Source organism: Myiozetetes cayanensis, unplaced genomic scaffold (assembly GCF_022539395.1).
Source record: "Myiozetetes cayanensis isolate MyiCay16 unplaced genomic scaffold, myiCay2020 scf2-11, whole genome shotgun sequence".
Lineage (NCBI taxonomy): Eukaryota > Metazoa > Chordata > Aves > Passeriformes > Tyrannidae > Myiozetetes > Myiozetetes cayanensis.
Window position 1 is genome coordinate 70,893,305 of NW_026087411.1, and position 22,581 is coordinate 70,915,885.

Genomic DNA, 22,581 nt, shown 5'->3' on the forward strand with positions numbered 1-22,581 from the left:
TGCAACCAAAGTCAATGAAGTACACTGTTAATAAACAACACAAAACTAAAAGAGTTGTCTTTGAATTCATCATTTGTTTCTTGTCACGTGTTTAATAGTCTAAGTTGCAGAGAACTCAATTGAAATAAACATACTTACACCAATGCAAGGATAACCTAAATGAAGAAGGAATTGAATGCCTAACAATATTTTAACATATGGTCAATAAAAATACTTTAAATGCATCAAGTTCTAAACTTCTGTCCTGAACAGAGGCTTCTACAGTGAGCAGTTAAAAATCTATTACTTTATTCAAAACTAGCCATCTTATTTGTTTGTAGAGGTGGATCACTTCATTCCTCAAGGGAGGAAAGTTAGTCTGAAAAAATAACCACAAAGAGAAAATTTCTGAGGTAATGAATGTATCTCCTACTAGTCAGGATGAAAAAACCCAAAATACCAACTTACTCTGCCCATAACTGTGAAAAAGCAAAACTCTGGTTTTGCTCTAGGTATGCTTTTAAAGCCTTCAGTGCTGAGTTCTGGGTTTCTACCTGTAGGAATAAATAAGTTGCTTATGCTCAACTGAAGCTTACATTTCTTATTTTAAATGCATAGAGGGAATTTGTGTTTGCCATTAAAAAAACACAAACCAAACCAACCAACCAAAAAACACCCCTATTACAACTCATCCAGAACCAGCGGTTTTTAAACAGTTCAGTAACTGCTCAGATTTAAGATACTAACCCAGCTCATTTTATAAATCAAGATGACTAATGAAGATGACCACACAATGCTAACACTGCAAGAACTGTGCTTAAGTGAGAGGTCTCTCACATACAGAAAATGTAAATTTTTGCCTTGGCAAAAGTTCAGAAAAGAAGACTGTTATCCCATAGGCCTTATAATGAGCAATTTCCACAAAGTTTTCAAAGCCCCCAGCATGCAAGCACGTTCCACAGTTTTGACTCACCTGATCTATTAGGTTTTTGCCTTGCACAGAAAGCTCAAAGTTTCAGCACTATCTTGCCCCTTCATACTCCATACAGAGTATCTCCACACTGTAACTTTTTACAGAAAGCATGATCTTGCCTATTTCTCCCCCCTTTCTCAAAGTGTTAAAGCAAAGCTACGCCAACTATCCTGAGAAGCTCTACACTGTGTCAAGCACCTGGGTTCAGACCACAGTCAGTTAAAAAAGTCAAAATAACAGCTGATTTGAGGTCAGCCACGCTACAAACTTCATAACATACTCAGAGACCCTACCCTCATCCCTCCTGTCTTTATTTGAAAACAGCAGCTCTAGCAACGTGATGCCTTCCTTCCCTTCCCTGTTTGAGCAGGCAGTGAAAGCCCTCCGGCTGTCTTCTACTTCTAAGAAGAAAGGTTTAATCTCCAACCTGAACTAGCCTGTCTGCAGAAATAAGACAACTCATCCCACACTGATAACATTTGTTTAAGGAACACAGGTTCAACAGAGCCAGTTAACCATTAGCTAGCACCCATACAGATCGTATTACACTTCCTATGCACACTTGTTAAGGTATCTTTATATGAAATTTAATTTAAGAGAAGCACTTAGGTCAATCAGTCTACCCTAAGCATCGCTGCAGGGTGATACCAACTGCTCCAACACAGAACATCACCATGCACACTGAGCCAGCCCTAGCTCCATGTTTGTAGAAAAGATAGGTGTCAAATACCTCACTTAAGCAACTCAAATGTTTATTACTGATACCAGAAACTGTTCAGAAAGAATTCACAGGCACTAAAAATGCATACTAGATGTTTGTAGATTTAACAGACATCTCTAAAACCAGTCCATGCAAACATTCCCATACATCCATCCATAAGCTGCTCAGCTCTAGAGGCTGAAAACAGCAGCTGTCTTCCTAAAAAATAGTGGAAAGTTATCATACTTTTCAAAACTTTTTTTTTTTTTTTAGAGTCTCAGAAGTTACTTACGCAGGTCAGAAAACTACTTAGTGCTGCCATTCTTTTCTATTAACCTAAATCTTGGAAAAAACTTCAGCTGCAATGATACTTTGTCATGTCACACAAATTATTTTGTCAAACCCAAAGCACAAGATTTATTATTATGGGCTTTAATCACAAAACCATCTAGAAGCCACAAGTGAGAGCACTGTGCCAGGCACCATGTAAATGCATAGAAAGAAACCTCACCAGCTCAGAGAATTTGCAGTCAGACAGAAAAGGGAGAACACAAAGTGAAAGATGGGAAGTGGTATTACCTTCACTTCACAGGGCAAATAGCGTATGTGTGGAGGCTTAGAAAGATTATGACTCTTCTCCTGCAACTTCAGACTTAGCGTGGCAGCTATTAACATTATAGAACTTTTTATGCATGCCAGGGCTCACGAGTGTCAGCACCAAAACACAAAGGAATGTCAATCTCCAGTAATTTAGCCTGGAACAGACAGAGGAAACGAGTGCACATGTCCCCAGGTCGTACCCACTATTTTAACAACCCCAGCTTTACCCCATTTTTGCACCTATACACCTCTCCTCTTGTGACAGTTGGTGCTACCCTTTTCCTGGTTTATATTAATTCAGGATCCAAATCTAGTGCGTAGCTTTTCAATCTTCGTAGCACAAATAAGATTAATTTTTAATTTTAAGGCCCTGATTCAGCAAAACATTCAACTACATGCTTAATTCTATCCCTATTCAGTAAAGTACTTAAGTATTTGCTTAATTCTCATTTACTCTGCTGAGACTTGAACATGTGCTTAAAGATAAGCCTCTTCTTAAGTACTTTGCTGAACTAGGGCCTAAACTGTGACCTAGGAGCCAGGAAGAAAAGAAAAAAATAAATCAATAATGTCCAGTCCTTGAAAATATTAGGTTAGCTGAATGCAAAAGATGAAGTAAAAAATAAAGATCACTTTGATTCAAGCAATACATACACCTAGTACTGTTGTTTCGTTGGAAGAGACAAATTTTACAATATCTTACTAAAAATATATTTTAAAAAATCTCATTCTTATTGCCTGTTTATATCTACAAACATGCATTATAGCAATGAGTTGAACCTATTGCTTGGTCTGAGTTCCATAACTGGAACCTTATAGCTCTTCCAAGCTAGGTACCTGATGATTAAGAAAAAAAAAATTAGAGTGGAATGAGCACAATTGAAGAGAATTCAGTTTTGCATTACCTAAGAGAAAATTAATGGAGAAATTAGGAAGATGTCAGGGGAGGGACTCCATAATAAATGCATGGAGGGAAAAAAAAGATGGGCTCTGGTACTCCACTAGGAAGAACTGCTTGAGTTTGGTCATCATCGACAAATGCGACCATGCAAAGGTCTCATCATGGGTGGTTCCTTAGGCCTGTGTGGAGATAATACAAGATCAGAATCAAAAAAAGTCCTTAGCAAGTAGGGGAAAATGTGTCTACACATCTAAGCTTGGGTTTAGATAGCAGAAAAGGAAAAATATTACTTTATTTCAGAAAAAAAAAAAAGACAAATATATCATCAAGTGGCTTATTTTCTTACCTACTTGTCTGACCTACCCTTATCACCCTGAATCACTCTCTGAAGCATCTTTCTCCAACTTTAAGATCCTAAACTGATGAAACATAACCTTTTTACTGCAGGCTCACTGTTCAAACTAAAACTATCTCGCCCATTTCAAAGGTATTGATATCAATTCAGCTGACATGACCAGAAAGTATTGGGAAGGTACGAGTTAGGAAAAGCACCTCCAGATGATGTAGAAAGATGCTTTCACTAGGTGTGTGCCCACGCAAGTGGAACTGGATGTCCCAGATGAATTCCACCCTCAGAGAAACTGGCCTGTTGACATTTTGCCAGGAGAAGAGTCCTTCTCACAAATACAGACCAAACAAATGTCACTGACAGGTTTCTGTTGGCAAGTCTTTCATGTCAGCTGCTGCTGCTGCTCGTCCTTCAGGAACTGCATTTCCTCTGTAGCTGGAGTCACTGTTTTCATCTACCTTTTGATTTCTAGCTAACAGGAATGCTATTTAATCTTTGCAATTTCTATCGTCTTATACATACGTTTAGCTTCATGCACTGTGAATGGTTCCACTGAAGCCTGAATTATGGCACATAAAGCTAAAACATATGCCTAAGCGTCTGCAGGACAGGGGCCCAAAAAAGCTGAGTATTTACTAGCTATTACCCTTTTGATGAATCCATCCCACTATAACGATGGATAAAAATGTTTATTAAAATCTTTGAAGATGAGAGGTACTCCGTAAGTACATGTGTGGGGTAGGGGAAGTGGAAAGGGTGAGAGACACAGATTGCATTGGCTGCCCTGATGTTTGCCATAGAAACCACACATCATTATTCACAGCTGCAGGATTAAGAAGACTATGTGGTTGAGGTAGTTCCTCATGTTTTGGATAAGCACAGCCAGATAGCAGAGGGTGTAGTTTTTCATCTTCCACCTCAGTTCGGTTCTCAAAAGGAAGACGCCCCAGTGGACACACCACTCCTTGGAAGGCTCTGCTGCAGCAACACCCTTATCATCAACATGCACAGTCACCCTGTCAACAGGGCCTCTGTCTCTCTCCTACCCATGCAGAAGTAGTCATGGCCAACAGCTAAAACAGAGGATGGTGAAGGGATGAGAAATGTTTAATCTGTATACCCATTGTCAGAAGGGTAGAAAAGGTCACCTGGCACTCCCCTTCAATCACACACAGAACCAGGTACCTGCTGTCCCCACCTGAGCTGCCAGGGCTGTGGAGATATAAAATATTTTCTAACAAAAGGAAACCATTTCACTTGCCTGGGGGAGCCCTAACGTTTATTCTGAGGACAGTGAACGATGGCTTTGATCACCGCAGCAGCCACACATCTCTGATTGCAGTCAAGGCCACCTCAACACAGTTACAATGCATGTACCAGCCTCCTTCCTCCCGCCAGGCTGGATGTCAGGCTAATCAGTTTGATCTGACAGATTTTAATTAAATTGATTAAAACCTTTCTGAATGGACTTGATTATTGTTCCACAGAGGAACCCCTCATGGAAAGAAACACTGTCAGGAGAAGCACTAATATTTTTCTCCTCTCATAATGAAAAGTTTCTTGGGTTGTTACTGGATTTTTTACGCCATTGATAAAAGTACTTCTTAAACACATAGCATATGATGGCTTTTGACACCCAATTACATTAAATTAAAAATAGTCTTCTACAAACAAACAGAAGATTTTCATGTCTTCCTTCAAGCAATTTTGTAACTGCCAAATCCAGCATTTAATATATGACCACTTATCCTGATTTCAACAGAAATATGCAAAATTGAGATGCAATCCTGATCACTTCCAATCAACCTTCTCAGAGTGGCTTCTTTACAAATACTGGAAACTCAGCACATGTAGAAATGTGGTGTTGCTAAGAGTAAGAGAGGTCACACTGTTCCCCACACTGGTTTGTGCAAGAACCAATAACCACTGCTATTCCATGACACTTGTATTGCCATGCTTTTCAAAGGGTTCTATATGGGCAAACGCCAGTTTTGTCTGTACAGACACAACAGCACAGCCGAGTTAGAAGGCATCACCTTGCTTTCCATAGCACCAGCTGGACCTGGAAATCCCTTGGTGCTGGTAAATGACAAGTGGTCACAGTCACAACCTCCACAAGAGATGTCCCAGCACCCGAGACAGGCACAGGTAGTGCACGCTAAGCAGCTAGTGATGACCACTGCTGTATCACAGCTAGTCAAAAGGACATGTGCTTTAGAAGCCTATTAAAAAGTGGCATGGAATCCCAAATTCACAAATAGAAAAGCTCATTGTACTCTACTTAGAGTAAGGACTTACTTGAGTAGATGGTAACCATTAAAGTGCAGTTAATTCTAACAGCTAGTTTAAATTGAATGCACTTTGAAAAATAAACTCACCTCTAAATATTTTTTTAATTTTCCCTTGTATACCAGGCAGAAAATGGACTTCTCTACCCACTTTTCCTATCTCCTGTTTCTCCCCACTTTGTAGCTTGAGTTTAATAGCAAATGAATCTTCTCAAGAGTTGCAAAGGATTTTGAATTCAACCTGAGAGGAATTAGCAGTGATCTTGTTGTGACTGAAAGGAGCCCAGGTGCTGAAGAAACACTACTTCATCCACCAACACTTCTTTTTTGACTGGAGCCAGAGTGGTCGTTCAAAATACTCAATTTTGAAGTGTCAAATGATGGTGAGCCCTATAAATTTTATTTTCTGACACAGGCTGAACAGGGAAAGGGAATTCTGAGATGGAAAGATAGTGTATTTGTAATGGAAATCAAAATAAAGGAAAGGGGGGAAAAGATATATAATATAAAATAGAAATATAAAAATAAATATAAAATAATATAAAATATTGAAAGGACAGAAAAAGGAGGCAAAAGGTTTGGAGGCATAAGCTAGAGAGAGAAGACTCAGACACAAGGTACTCTGAGAGACAGGCTGAATGAGACAGAACAAGAGGTAAAGCTGATGTTCTTCAAAGAAAGAAAAGATACTGAAAAAGAGAGAAAATATTGTTAATGGGTACTTACGTTACTAAATAAGAAAGAAGAAAGAAGAAAAAAATAATTTTTATTCCATGACCCCTCTTTGTTTTTAGTTTTTTCGATTTCTTTCAATATGTTTGCTTAGGCTATACGTGTCATAAGGAAATCTTGGGTTGTGCCAAGTCAGCCCCATTTACTACAGTATTCAACAAACAAATGCTATCGCAGCTTATCTGCTGGTTAGTCTGAATCCAGCAGACTCAAATGCATTTTCTGGTGTTATTTTGATTAGACTCTCATGGCTTTCTGAAGTTCAAATTAATTTATTGCGAGCTTGAGCCAATAACTAAAGTCTTCTTATTGTTCTGAGATTAGATTTACACGTCAAGTTACAAATTCCATTCTTAAAAACATACCTGGTTGCAGCATCTGTTGCTGTTTTATTCTCACGACCACACTCAGACAAGAAATAGAAATTGGCTAGAGTGTAATTGTGTGTAGCAGTTTCAACAGCAACATGTATTTTGAGACATTTTGGGCTATTTTATAGATGTTTCAAGGAAAGAAGCATCAGATTTCCCTTTGCCAGAAACAAAAAAAGGGTTTTCTTTAATAAATTATACAAAGAAAGATAGGTTGCAATAAAAAAGACACATCCAGGAAGAAAAAAGAATTCAGTGCAACTGACCTTCAAGTTCCCTCTGCTCTTTCATTAACTGTCCACTGAGGTGATCCCTGGCCAAATACGGGCAATTCAGAGCCTGTCACAGAATTACAAGATGAATTAGGGACTGCTGCCACAAATTTACAGCTACCAAGGCCTCTGCTGATTACATTTTCCCAGACTTGAAAGTAATTTCACTGGAAACACTCTTAACATGGCCCCAAGATCAGCATCAGGACAAATGAGGAAGGGGAATAACACTTTTCCCTTCCAATTATCGGGTGATTTCTCCTCTGTGATTTGTAAGCAAATAAACATAATTTAAGCCAGTGTGACAGGGCAGTGCCAGATCTAACGTGGATTGTTTGCATCTTGAAAAACTTCACAGAAAAATCTTGGGTTTCCATTCCCTTAAGGAAAGGTGACTCCTGTATTTTTTAACTTCTGACTTGCAGGGCTTATTAAATAACTTCAATTATCATCCTGAACAATTACTGACTCACCGCACAATCAATTGAAAAGCTAATGCAGGTGAAACTGTGCACAGATACGCTTACTACAGGTGAGTAACTTCACATGCATGAGTAGTGTCACTGCACTCAGTGGCATAACTCATGTGCATAACTATTTGCAAAACCGGGGCCTCAGATTGTAAACTCATTGAAGCAGAAACCAGATCTTATCTGCCTGTAAAGCACCTGGCAGTGCACCTATCTTTGCCACCACATAAATTAATTATCATTAGCATCTGAATTTTGTCAGCTCCAGCATTCTCCCCTAACCTCAAACACCGAATTTCTTGCCAGAGAAGTGTTTGTGCACAGTGGATGATAACAATATGTACTTGAATATTTAACTATTCTGCCTTTTAATGTAGACCTGTTTCAAAACTTTCAATACAATATGAACACGTGTAAGGCATCTGAAAAGTTTCTAAGGGCTGAGGTTCTGGGTAGGGTAAGAGAAAACTTTAAAGGCAAAAAATATACTGAATTGAAATCCTGAAATGCTCTGACCTTTAAATGAAACCTTCCTCCCCTCCTGAGGCTGAAGATAAGTTCAGCAAAAAAAATTTCACCCTGACACATAATCTGCTAAATTTCTAAAGAAATAAACAAACACATTTTCCTTTAAAAAATTCAACATAATTTTGAGAGGAAGACAGACCCCAATTCTTTTTTTCTGACACAGGCTGAACAGGGAAAGGGAACTCGTGATGGTTTCTGCATACAAGTTTACCTAAAATGTAAAGCCCTCAGATTTAACAGGAAATACACACTTAGAAAGAAACAGTTGTGAAATAGCACCTCGAAGATAAGGAACTCTGAACAAGATGACTTTTGGTCATCTGAAGAAAAGAATAGTCATCTTCTTTAATCATTTCAGACTGATTGCTTCAGTTTGGTAATCTCACATTTCAATAGGTTTTTACCGCTGAACCTATAGAAACGGGAAGGGGGATGGAAAGGGATGGGAGAGGACGGGACTGGAAGTGCTGGTCAGTTCGCTCAACCCTTTTGGTGCACATCAACTAACATTTTTAAGAAGTTCTCCTTTTTTTTCAGTCAGAATGCTAGCTGATTTAATTTCCACTAGCAAAAAACCCCAAACAAAACACAGACAAACCCAACCATGAACTAGTAAATCAAAAAATAAAAAAAAACCTCATCAAAATAAGAAATCAGTCTAGTGATATGCTGTTCTTTTTCCCTCAGGGAAAAAAGAATTGAAGGGAGCATTTTTGTATTCGATGATTTGCTGTTAAGCAAATCTTAAGACAGCAGCAGTTGATGCATGTATGGGTATTCAGTGCCAGTCTTCTGCCTCCGTTTTCTCTTCTGAGATCTAAGCCTTTGCTAGTGGACTATTTAGACAGCTCCTTCAACAGGCACAAAATACTCCATTGAACAGTGAGAGCTACTACATGTTCATCAGACCAAAACTAAACCAAAATAAAATAAAAAATCAAAAATAAGAAAAGAGGAGTAAACTCTTCATTCATTTGTTTAGGTTAAGACAGACATCCTATCTTACGAATCACGTATCAGCAAAGACATTATAACTGTAGCCACAAAGACTCTGATTACATTACATATTACAGAAAAATATTGCCTCATTCAAATAAAATTTATAAAAAGGCATTATTTTTTACTCTTATCTGAGACCTGCTTGGATATGTATGCACACAGGAACTCTTTACCTGCTACCTTATGGCACCACTGGTTAAAAGCTGTTATTCTTTTATTATCACAAAAGCTCCACAAGTCAGTTCCTGGTAACACATCTTTCTTCAAATTCTTGGCTGGGTCCATAAAAAAAAAAAAAAAACCAACCTGACAAAATGTTATTTGTGTTTACCATTTTTTGCAGGTAGTGTATTGCCAAAGTTCTACCATGTAGAGTCACATTTTAAGTCAAATAAAGAAGCGTGTTTTTCATGTCTGTGACAAAAAGGGGAGGAATGTCAGATTAAATCTGTCACAAAAAGAATTGCAGAAATAACAGTGTATGATTAAAATACAAGCAATGTCAGTGAAATCTAATCTGTTCTGACTCTTACCTCTTTCCCTCCTCGTGTTGTGTAATAGAACACCAAATACACTCCCAATATCATCCCTCCCTCCCCCCAAGAGAGAAGTCTCTCTTCAGACAACATACACCACTTTGCATCTAATAACTATGTACATTTGAGGGGGGAAAAAACCGGATTTAACTCGGAAGAGTGACAAAAAGTACAGCTGGTAACTTGACTAGAAAAGCACTTCCTTCAATCTTGCATCATCTTAGGGGCTCACCCACCTCAAGAAGCCATCCTCGGTGGCACCTTCTTACACACAGCTCTTTCTTCGAACCGAAAACACCAAGTGGAAACCTGACCTTGGATATAGGTCAGGACATCAAGTGTAGTCTGCTGGGCAGTGCCTAGGGCAGGTGTGACCAAGGGCCGGCTGACCGCTTTCACACTGAGACCTGTGCCAACACTTTGGAGTCTTTATGAAGTGAGAAAGTAGAGCAGAAGCTCAGAGAGTACATCTTTTAAGCAGGATATTTAGGAGCCTCTGCAATCCTTTTACCAGACACATAAATGCAACCTGGCTGCTTGCTTCTTCTTTTTTTTTTTTTTTTTTCCCTCCACTCTAAAAATACTAACTCTTCTTCTGAACTAGTTGGAAGGGACTTGTGAAGGGGTGGAGTAAGGGAAACCAGTGCATAAGTCACCTTTCAGCCACCTATGACATCAGCCTGCTGCCCTGATTCCTTCATTAATACCTTTGAGCTGAAAACAATGGGCCTACCATTAAGCACCACACAGTTCAAGATAAGAAAGCCCTAAGCAGATAATAATCGGTGCATTTAGCTGGATTTCAAACATTCAGCTGCTTAATCATTTCTTCCTCACTGCATGCTACCCAAACACACGGGGAATGCTTTGGATGCCTTGGGCTAAGGAAGGAGCTGGGGGTGTGGGGAAGAGGAGGGAGAGAACGGAGCCACAGGATGGGGATTGGGGGGGAAGAGGGGGATTTCATTGGCAATCCTCTCCCTGGGAAATGAAAACATTTCTTAATTGCCATTAGGGAAATAGGTTAAATACAGACTTGGTAAGCTGCTAAGGGCTGGCTAACAGATTAGAGCGGATGGCTGTTGAAGTATACTCATTTCCATTATATGACAGAGCAGGGAATTTTTATTAATAGTCTTCAAAGACTGTTCCTGTCAAGCACTGGGTGTGAGACTGCTGGTTAGATTTTAACTAGTCACCTTCTCAGCTGACGAAATGAGACCCAGTTCCCTGGCCCTGAAGTGACTGCTTTACTGCTTCATCCAAGGAAACAGAAACTGCAGAACATGCTGACAGGGAAGGTATTGTAACATCTGCCGGCTTCGCTCACACAAAATAACAATGAGTAATCGCAGAATCAGAGAAACTAAAGGCATGATACAGCATACCTGCCACACAGGAGGAGGGGGGAAAAGCACCTCAGGATCCCCAAACACTGAACAGACTCACAAGGTGAGCCCCGGTTTGACAGCAGTACTGCCAGGGCTGAGCAATGCCTCACTTCTGAAACCTTGGGGCCCTCGTGGAGGGGAGCATAGGCAATTTATGAATCTCAAGTGCCACTAGTTGCTTTCTGAGATCTTCAAAGCCATCTCCTTCCCCACATTCTCCCAAGGCATCTCCTTCTGGTGGGCGCCCTTTCTCCTCATCCGTAGGTTCCTCAAAAGCCCCACCTCTAACCTACAAAGAGGATGATAAAAAATGTTTTCAGCAAAGTGAGTGTGAGCAAACGGAAACCAAGTTTCCTTCTAAATGGGCACAGCCTTTACTCATCCACAAAACTAAAAAGCAGCTACAGGCAGTATACACTGCAAAGCTGAGACACCATCCTGTAATCCTTCATCATGCAAAACTCCCTGGGGCATGAGTGGGAGTTTTATCTGAGTAAGGTCTGAGTTTTTTTAAGGGAAGCCTTTGTTCCGGGGCTCCCTGAAGCCAATATACTGAACTATGCAAACGATCATGGATTGGCAGGTGAAGTCGACAGGGGGTCATTTGAAGAACAAGTTTCTGGCAGCAAGGCTGGTTTAAAGCAGTTGCTGCCACGCCCCTCTTTCTACCGGGTGACACATTTACCTGCCCCCACCCCAGTGTTCCCCAGTGATAAAGACACAATCATTTGTACAGCTGTGTGCAAAACAGACCAAGGAACTGCTCCGGCTGTAAACTACCCTGGCTGGGAGCTCTTCCACAAGCTTTAACTTACGCTTATAAACAATCCCGAGGCAGGGAACGCTATGGCCGTGATTTAATAAACAAGGAGCCAGGACACACACAGGCTACAGACATGGCTGTAACCATTCTACAGCACTGCAGACTTCTCATCCGGCAGGGCCTGTGTCACACGTACCAGCATCGCTGAGCCTCTGTTACAGGGCTGCATCCAAGTCACCCACCAGCAACGACCCCTGGTCTATCTTTACCACCCCAACTGTGCCCAGGAGTTGTCCAAAAGAATGCTGGTCGAGTCAGACCAAAACTGCTAGCAACCATCCACACCAGTTAGAAGTGTAGATACTGAGCACCTAAGGCTCCTATGCCCAGTAGGCTAGTGTCACTAGCCCAGAGGCTCAGAGACTGATTGTTAAAGCTATTTTTTCTCCTCGGGTAAAAGAGAAGAGCCTAGAGTGATCTACACCTAGTTTTCACGTATCGAGTGTGTATCTGTCTGCATCATCAGACATCTTAACACACTTTAAAGTCTGGTGCAAGTGTCAGTTTCATCTGACTAAATGTAAACTTCTCGTTGCTGATGTCTGAAAGAGATTGATAAGTGTGTCGTAAATGTTGGCTCTTTTTCTCCATATACAGTAAAGGAAGCTCTGAGAGAACTGACTCAAATGCAGGCATGTGAAGCCAGGTGCAAAATATGCCACCCCAGCTCTCTGCCCAGAATCATGCTGGAGACAGAGGGAGGCCAGGAAATTCTGTTTGGATGTTCTCTCTTCCAGGTCGATGTGCTTGCCACAAGATGAGACCCAAAGAACCTTTGCCTGGATGTACAGACAATCACTATGGAACAGCAACCACTTTGGTACCAAATGGTGCTGAAGGGCATTTGCTCAGCTGTTCTGCTATCACAGATTCAGCCAGCATGGGCAGAAAGCCCATTAGTTTACATATCACTAACCTGTGTGTTTCACTTGGCTGGTAACTCCTTGGACTTAATTTGCATGGAGTGTATTTCCCAGGAACACACTGAATCTTGATCTGAAGTCAACAAGAAATGGACAAGCTCCCTTGGTTCTTGTTTCCCTTTATCACCTCTCATTCAGAAATGTTTGATGGTTTTCCATACACAGAAATTATCTGTGAATTAAAATGAAACCCTGGGCTGTGGATAGGTATTCTCCTGTGGATAAGTATTCTTCCCAGATGATCCAAAAATTGACAGGAATACATACACCAGGGTAACTAGGGAACCAAAGTTACAGTATGCTTGTTTTAAAGAGCCTGGGACAGATCCTTCGCATCTGCTAGTCATTTCAGGTCAGAAGTTTTTACGCATGGTTTTCCTTGGACAACCTATTTAGTCATAACCAATCTAAACCAACCACAGCACTGCCAGAAAGACAATTGAATAAGGAAAGCATCCTTTTCTATGGTGGCTGCACATGATATCCTCAGTAGCTGAATGCAACCACTCTGGTTGGGTGTAAGAAACATTGATTTAGGTCCATGGAAATCAGTGGCAAGTTGAGAATGTGCCTTTTATATGAACTTGTGTAATAACACTGAAATATCTTTCTTAATAAAGGATTATTAACCTAGTGCTCATTTGTGCTGTCTTTTTTTTTTTTTTTTTTTTTGGTAGAGAGAGAACAGTGGGGAAATAACAGAGGTGTCTACTGTTATCTCAGACTTCCTGACAAGACTCTTTTTCCAACACAGGTACAGTTCAAGACTGTGCACCCTTTATTTACATCTGGACATACAAGCATAAAGCCTTACATGCAAGTGTAAGTCACACATGACTAATGCTATGGTGCAACCCTTTTTAGCAAACAACATGGATTTATTCTTGTTCAAGACCATCTGAATACCTCTGAAAGGCAGTGCAGGCTAAGGCAGCACAATCCTGGTTCCCAATTAAGAAAAAAGATGCTGTCTTAAATGTCACAGAAGGTCAGTTAATGTGGTTTCTTTTCCATCATTAAGGAAAGGAGAGGTACTGTTTTGAAGTACTAGTACAGTGGCAAAGTAGTGGACACACTGTGCTTTACATCAAGTACTTTCCTTGTCAGCATAAGTAGCATACAGATAATTTGTCTCCTTCTGCAAGTTACGACAAGTCCAGTTACTCTGAACCGTACCTTTGGTTTAGGGCACTCAAATTCTCATGCCATGAACCCTCTAGCATGCACATTCCTATAATGCAACAAATTCCTTTTCTCTGATTATTGCATGGGCATTCATACTATATTTAAATATAGAAATAATGTATTTATATTAACGAATACTCTTCAGAGCAGTATCATGACATCAGATGGTTATCCTTCTATGGCATAAAATTAATAGTCAGTGGAAGAAGCAGCTTTATGCTAAGGATATGAACTATTGCTGCAAACAGGGCTCTCAGCTCCTATACACTAAATAAAAATAACTTCAGACTATTTTTTTTTCAAAGTTGTTCCTTACAATTATTTTTTCCATCTCACATGTCTAAAGTGAGTATGTCTATTACAATATCATATTCTACAAGAAGGAAAATTAACCTCTTCAGCAACTCTGGAATCCCCCGTGTTATTAATTACATCTCAAACCACATTTGGCAAACCAAAAACACTTTGAGGAATCCTGAACAAGTAGTTGGACAGAAGTCTACTTATAGCTACATAAAAATGTTGTGCTAGGAAATAAGTTGCTTGTGAATTAACTCTTAAGAATAGACCATTTTTCATCAAAATGTTCCTTGCATCCAGTCGCTTTACACCAAAGGAAAATGAAAAACAAATACACTGTATTCCACAATGGGTGAAAATCATCTTCTCAACTACACTAGTGCAGCTCCACTTCAGCCCAGTACAGACACGATATGAAGAAATATCAAGAAACTGTAAGTAGATGAAGTAAAGAGAAATAAAAGCAGAATTTTAAAGATAAAGTTTTATTTTAAATAAATAATAACAAAGCGAACAACCTGACACGGGGTTGCCCGCATTACTTAATGCCTTTAAAACAAGATTAGATGGCTTCCTGAAAACAAGCTTTAGCACATTCATTTAGGATGTGACAACTGTGCAGGAATTACTGGGTGAGTTGCTATAACTGATATACTGCTGAAGATAAAACTACGTGATTGGAACAGACTTAGGCTTTAAATTTTATAAACATGGGGAGTGTGACCCACCACTACTTATGATGTTAACAAAAGAACTCCCTCAACTATTTATCAGAAAAGGAAAATTAATTTTAAAGACTATTGACTGAGCTGTTCATTATTCGGGTGCAATTTTTGCTGTCACCCTACTATCCCCTCTTTTATTCAAAAGACAACTACACAAGCGTATTTCAAGATGAGACCAAGTTAATGTGGGACTGAGTCAGTGCATGAACAAAAAACAAGCCTGGGTACCTATAAACCTTTCAAACTTTCATTCCACCTCCTTCCTGGTTTGCACGGAGGAGTCTATTTTACAACTTTATCCATGTAATGGTCCTGCAGACTGCTTCTTCATGCCAGAATTTCTCTTTGAAGTTTGCTCTCCCATTAGTGTTTCAGTGTAGGTATTCAAACTGATGGCGCAAGCACAGCAGAACTCCAGAACTGTCCACGTTCCGTCAAATACAGTTGTTTCATGTTGCTTGTGATTTACAGTCTTAATTAATGCTCAAAAGAAGAAGAGCACATCTTGGTGGAGCATCCCCCCTCCAAACACATGCACAGCCCTCCTCCTTTTTTTTTCTTTTTTTTTTCTTTTTTTTTTTTTTTCAGTAAAAACCAGTGCTCTCAGGGTTTTGTTGGACATTGTGCAGGATGGATTTGCCAAATAGAATGGAACACACTTAATTCTTTTCCTTTATAACCTTTGCAATAAATCAGCTACCACTCCACTTACACGAGAACAGCCATTAGTGTCCTGTCCCCTCCCCCAGCACTTCCCGAATTTTAAACAAAGTAGGAATAAACTGAAGCTGAGCAGAGCCAGTGAGCCCAGTAAATCAGTTTAATGAGAACTGAATCAGTCGTATGAAGTCCACTACTGAACAAATAAGGTGGACAGGAGAGGCTGAGTTTTCTATGGAGGTACTGGGGATGGGGAAGCAGGAAAGTGAGGCTCACATACTTTATCTTCAGCAGTGACACATATCTCTTGTGAACACTGTTCTTTAAAATCACATTTTCTGCAGCTTGCTGCTGCAGTTCCTTGTTTAGATTTGGCTGTGTCCTCTCCTGTTTGTGGTTTAGTTCTTCCATGTTTTCCCACAGAAGTGGAATTTTCTGTTTATCCATTTTCACCACTTATCTTCTCTGAGATTCATTTTGACTCTTCCTTTATCCTTCTCAGGTCTCCCTTATTTCCATATTTACTGTAAATGAACACATCTACACACACGTATATATATACATACTACTGTTCCATTATGAAGTTGGAAAGTGAGTAATTCTGTTTCAGAAAATGGAGAGTATTAAGGAAACCACATAAACGTTTGTATATGACAGCATGTAGACTCTGGGCATTCAGCATTAAAAGGGCATTTTCAAAAGTGTAAACACACACCGACCAAAAAAAAAAAAAACAAGAAGAAAAAAAAAAAGCCAAACCCAACCAAACTAAAGCAAAGCACAGTGCTTCAAACGTTGTTTTTTCAAACCAGAGGCAGTAACTTGCACAAGTGGGGCCAAGTATGGATTTTCTCACTCAGAGGGGACCTAAGAGGCTTTTTACTTCCCATATATCAGGAATTAGTATATCCCCTTTGCACAATGTTCCTGCATCAGCTACAAAAACTGATGGACGAGGAAGTGCAAGGCTCAGCCATTCAGATCACTTCTTTGTGTCTTCTTCAGGACTGCCAAACCTCCTTGACTTGGGACTCAAGACAACCTCATCCTATTCAAGGTATCCCAACCCCAGCTGTAACTATTTTCTAGTTGAAACAGATATCCCTTTTCAAAATTGAGGGCAGAAATACGGATCACATTTTCTCTTCTGCCTTCTTACTTCCTCCAGAATGATCAACCAGAGCCCATATGTGAGATCCTGTAGTCCCACAATTTGGACTAAGATAGAAGACTGTAGAGCTTACCTGTAAATCTGGTCCTGTTTCCAGAACATGACTGTCTTTGCTGTGAGCTAACAGAAGAGTGCAATCTGATTAATCACCCTGAACTACTTAAACACTATACAGCCGTGCTTTTAATCCCAGTAGGCCAGTCAGTGAAATCCACTAGAGCATCCTGTGCTGCTTCGCTGCCAGTGCATCAATTTCTCACATGCACTATTGCCTGTGAAAAATTTGATATCTATTCAATTTCTGGGCTTGACAATTGAAAAACCTATTACTTCTGTCACCCCTCCACCCTCTGCATGGCTTCTGGGAAAAGGCAACTATTTAACGTTGCTGATTAGAAAGACAGGGCTACGTTGGCATCCTCTTGCCCCCTGCTTTCTCCAGTTAAGCGTAGCATGTGCTCCTTAAGTGTTTATGAGTACAGCATTTAAGGATGTTAAGATGATATCTATCAGATGAGGTGAGGAACAGATTATTAAAGTTAGTTTGGAAAACCTGCTTATCTACTGTCATCATATATTTTATGCAAGACCAGTGCTGTGGGCTCTTAAGAATTCTACTGTGAATCTTAAAGCCTTGTATTAAAAAACACATGGGATTTTGTGTGAATCTCAACCTTCATGAAAGAATGAAATTAGGTGTCTAATCTCAGTGAGAGAAGCTTGAAACTGAAATCTATTAGCACCAAACCCAGAACTCAAAATACTTTGTTCATAACCTGTGATTTTTAAGCCACTTTGTGACCTGACTTAAAGTTCTTGAAAGCTAGGATTGATAGTATTACAAGTGATAATCTAAAAATCCATATTGTTTCAACTGATTTAAATTTTTTTCTTCACTTTTTCTGGAGGTAAAAAATTTTCTTAATACCCTAAGTCATAATAAACTCCTTTTCTCCCACCACTAGACAAATGCTTTGCTCTTCACTACATTTAGCAACTCGCTTCTAGTGAAGCCTATGGTTTTCTGACAAAGCAAGTGCACTGTCTGCTGTTCTCAGTAAAAAAACACCAAACCCAAATGATAAAAAAAAAGAATGCAAAGCAAATGATGCTAACAAATATGCAGTTTCAAGCTTCTGTTCTGCAAAAGCACATTGAAGAACTCAACATATAACACAATAATTAGGACTACTTTGAATTATTCTTTCAGTCCCTGCTGTTCATTCTGACTCTTCCTCCGTGTCATGGGTATTTAAACTACCTAGGATGACCTATGGATTTGAATAATAAAAAAACCTGAGCTGTTAAGAAAACAAACAAAAAAAGGAAATTAAAAGCAAGTCCTTGGCACAGCTAATTCACTCTTCGCTCTAATTGGTCACATATATCTCTAATCTTTGTAAAAAGAGAGAAAAGGTACTGCATTCAAAGTAGAATAATTAGAGTCATAAATTATAGTTTCAAAGACTTTGGAAAAGAAAAGGAGATTTCACTGGAAGGTTGTCCTTTCCTTTCTCCTCTCACCAAAACTTTGCAGGCATCAATAAAGCATGAATCTAAAAATTATTTATTGTAACAGACCATCATTCTGGTCGTAGCCATCAATGGGCTGTATCCAAAGCCCTCTGTAATGAGAGTCTCCCTGCTGATTTCACAGCTTTGGATCCAGACCAATGTTTGTGCATTTCTTTCAAGGAGCGACTTTTCCAAATAAGCTGGGATTTATCTGGAATTATTCCAAGGGCTACGTGACACTTTCAAGCGTTTATGTTCATCCAAGTGACTTTGAGGAGGCAGTTCTCTGTTATTTTACATGGAAAAAGCTTGGGGGAGGATGGGAGGGAAAGAGAAGCACTGTATGAGTCCATCTAGGCTTTTCTAGACTCTTCAAAAGGTGTCCCTCAGATTTTATGCCACAGGCAGAGCAGGCAGCAGCACACTGTCCATGCCCTCCCTTCCTGTCAGTCTTTCCTGTGGAGCAACCACAACCTACTGAAGCAGATGTGCCCAGGGGTGGTTATGGACAGGGAATTAGTTCCACTACCCTCCCTAGAGATTTTTAGAGCTGGGAACTTGCCTGGTTCTACAGTTGCTTCACATGTCTGGAGTGAGGCAGGTGGGAGTTTGCCTGCCACAGGGTGTCTCCTGGGTGGTGTGAACTCAGCATCTTCCTGCCCTTTCTGCCTACAGGTCTATATAGAGAATGTCCAGCACTGGGGCATTGGCTTAGTAGGGTGATCCTGAACCACCACTGCAGTTCCCTGGGCACTGTACTTCTCCAGAACTGCAAGTCATGCATTCTTCCAGTTGGCTTCTGGTGCCCAGTTTTTCAGAAGGGCCAAGAGTTTAGGTTGGATTGATCCTATGGCTGCTGTAGCTCACATGGTAGCTGAACCAGTTCTCAGCCAACACCAAGTGAGTGAGGGAGGGAGGAAGAAAGGTGATGTAACATCTCCCTGAGCTTTCATGTTCGCTTCCTGCTGGACCATTAGAGGCTCAGAGCATCCACTGTGGGGCACGCTGTCTCTCAGCGTTGAAAACCTCCTGTAACTGCCTTTTCATCAGTATCTCTCTCTCTTTACTAGAAATAAGGACCATCCCATGCCTCACCATCATTTCAGAAGAAATGTAAAAGGCTAAAATCATTACATTTGCCTCCCCATAAAGCAATCTGGTAACTGCTCTAAAGCATGAACAAGCAAAAATGAAACACCCGTTCTCACATCCACCACAGTCACAGGGTGTAATTAGAGATAAGGCTGAAGAACAGAAGTCCCACTCACTAACTGCAAACATGATTTTTTTTAGTGCTTATAAACCCGTGTGATATGTTTAAAATAAATACCCAGCTACAAAAATACTGTTAACATTAAAATTATGTGAAAAAATTCTTGACAGACCTCTGGGATCTACCCAACCAACAGTAGTACCAGAGTGCTTACAGATATATAATTAACACAGCTTGAACTATTCAGTACAAATGTTAAGCAGTCTGAAAATTTACAGTTTTACAGCAGTACTTCTGCACATATGGAGTAATACCATGATTTGTTACAGCAGCAGCCTGACAGAATATCAGTCAAGACAAGACAAGATCTTTCTTAATTAAATCACTAACTTCTGTACTCACATATTTCTTTCAGTGGACACAGAAAGGTGTTCAGGCCCTTCAGTGCTGGGTGAAGGGTATTCAGGTGGTCTTTATGGCCAATATCCTGAGTTATGTGTTTAAACTCCAAATCAAACAGTTTTGCTAGGATGTGAGAGACTATATTTTGACTCTTTAGCAGCTTTTTATGGTATTCACTTAACAAACTTTCTGCCAAAAAGCCAGGCCAAAAAGTCCCAGTGCATATGGAGCTAGCTACATCTACCACATTTATATTAGCTACTCCAAGCAGAAAATACTGTGTTAATAAAAAACCTAAATGTGCCTCGATTCAACACAAACTGTTGCATAGACCTGTTCTTATTCACTTTGCAATTTTGACTGCCTCTTGCAAGCACTACTGTGAATACTCAAAAGCACTTTTTCAAATGAAAGAAAATCAGAGTATCTAGTGTCGGCAAGCCTTGTAAAGTCCATACATGTTTACACTTGGCATCAGATTACACACATTTGACTTCTTGATTTACTGAGCACACTTGTGTTTTCCCTTCTTTTGTCAGAAATAAAATACAGCTATTCTTAAGAGAAGTCTTTGTTTTTAAGAAGATGTAATTTGTACTGTATGTTGGGAGAGTTCACTTGTCGCCCCACCCAGAGAGAAGCTTGATCCAAATACCAGGGGAAAAAAGCAAAACTCAGAAGAGGTTAATTTGGGTAAAGGCAATGTCTGTTTGCAAAATGTAAAAAAGAGAAAGAGGACAAACAGTGGAGTCCTTGGACAGGTTTGGGTTTTTTTTGCTGCATCACAAAAGAAATTCTGCTGAAATCTTACTCGGAACATTGCCTGAGTAAAAAAGAGAAACACAGTTCTTAAATTATTTTGTACTTTCCATGTATAGAGGAACAGTCAGAACTGTATGGGGTTTTACGCCTTCTTAGTAGCCAGCTTATAAACAGCGTGGCTACCAGTCTTTCCATAGGAAAAACAGTGTTCTGTGGATAATAATAACATGACTAACTGCTTGAGCTTCAGGGGTAAAGAAAGCCTTCTACCCAAATAACGTGTAATGTCTGGCCATCTATTAACAGACAACTGGTAAGTAATAAACATTAGACGAGAACAATCTTACACAAGTGAAAAATCTGCACAAGTTTACCTTTCTATCTCTTATTTCTGTGATTCTCCAAGAAGAATATTACATTAAATCAGGTGAAATGGAGGGAGTTTTATTTGTACAATGTGTGTTAACAAGCCATCAAGTGGAACACTGGTACATAAGTGTTTGAGAATCAAACTCATAAAGATAGCAGTAGCCACAACAAAGTGTATAACTAGGTGAGACCTGAAATTTTCAACATGTTTTTATGGATATTTATATGCAGGAAAAGGAATCTCATCCAAATGTAGAAAGCAGGTCAAATAAAAACAGTTGTATGATTTCCAAACTAATTCAGGCATTGCCCTATCATTGATCATTATGTAAATAAAAAGCAAGTTAAATCAAACACCATTTGTGCCTGTTAATAATTTGTGGGAAAACCATAATCCAAACCATTTTTTTCCAAATGTAACAAAGCAGAATTGCCTCAGAACATGGCTTGATGCCCTTTGCACACAGCCAACCTAAAATCTGCCCAAAATAAACCATTTATGAGCAAGCAAGCAAACAAAACACTTAGTTATGAATCCTGCTATCTCTCTAAATTGCCTGTCTGACAAATGAGTATACTTTGCTTTGCTGCCATGGGCAATTTTACTGAATGTTTGCAGTACTTATATTTGCCTTACTTATATTCCCCCTGTCATCTAAACACAATATATTAATCTAGAAGGGGAAAAAAAAAAGAAAAAAGAATGCTTTGTATGTGCAATACATTGAAACTGTATTTTGATCCAAAGTGTGTTAACCCCACAACATTTCTCAGATAATTCCTGCAGTACCTTGTATAGAAATAGTGATTCCTACACATAGCTTCTTTCATAAATCTATCACAGATCAGTATCAAATTAACAGTGACAGAGAAATGTGTATTTTCTTACTTTTATGACAGTTGGAGACTGTGTTGTTCAGAGCTAGCTACTGTGAGTGCATGAAGCAAATTCAGGTCCACATAAAACTTTCCTGACAATGCTGCAAGTGATAAGCTATAAATCACCTTTGCGTGATTTTTGTGCGTGCTGTGAAATGTCGACAGCTTAGAAATTTACATTAATTCATGATCTTGCCTTGAAATTTCATTGCTGAAAATAAAATTCCTGGTTTCAATACAAGGCCAAGTTAAAACTGTACTCTTCCTAATTCCAATTTTGCCTGTTTTTTCAAAGTCAGAACCTGGGACCAAATTTGTAAGAGAGTAAACAGACATAACCTGAATATGTTATCTACAGAATCTCACAGAAAACTCTGGAGTGTTATTTTCAGTCGAGATGTAAAATATCGCCCTGGGCATTGGTATTAATCAGTGATTTGGGATCCCTATGTTCAACTTTAAGAGTTATTATTTAAACTTACAGGCTACCACAATAATGTCTTATGCCTTTACAGGAATTCTCTTTGTGCTGCAGAAATCTCTGCTCAGGCAGCCACCCCTACAC

At 39.6% G+C, this 22,581-nt stretch overlaps 1 protein-coding gene across 1 annotated transcript in view; it reads right to left on the reverse strand.

Moving 5' to 3' along the window:
- Positions 1-7,227, reverse strand: part of PRDM1 (PR/SET domain 1) — a 61,275-nt gene extending 54,048 nt beyond the window's left edge. Inside the window, exon 1 of the mRNA XM_050316549.1 lies at positions 7,160-7,227. The gene's annotated coding sequence lies outside the window, so the exon portion shown is untranslated. The remainder of the gene's footprint in view (positions 1-7,159) is intronic.
- Between the last annotated feature and the right edge of the window lie 15,354 nt (positions 7,228-22,581).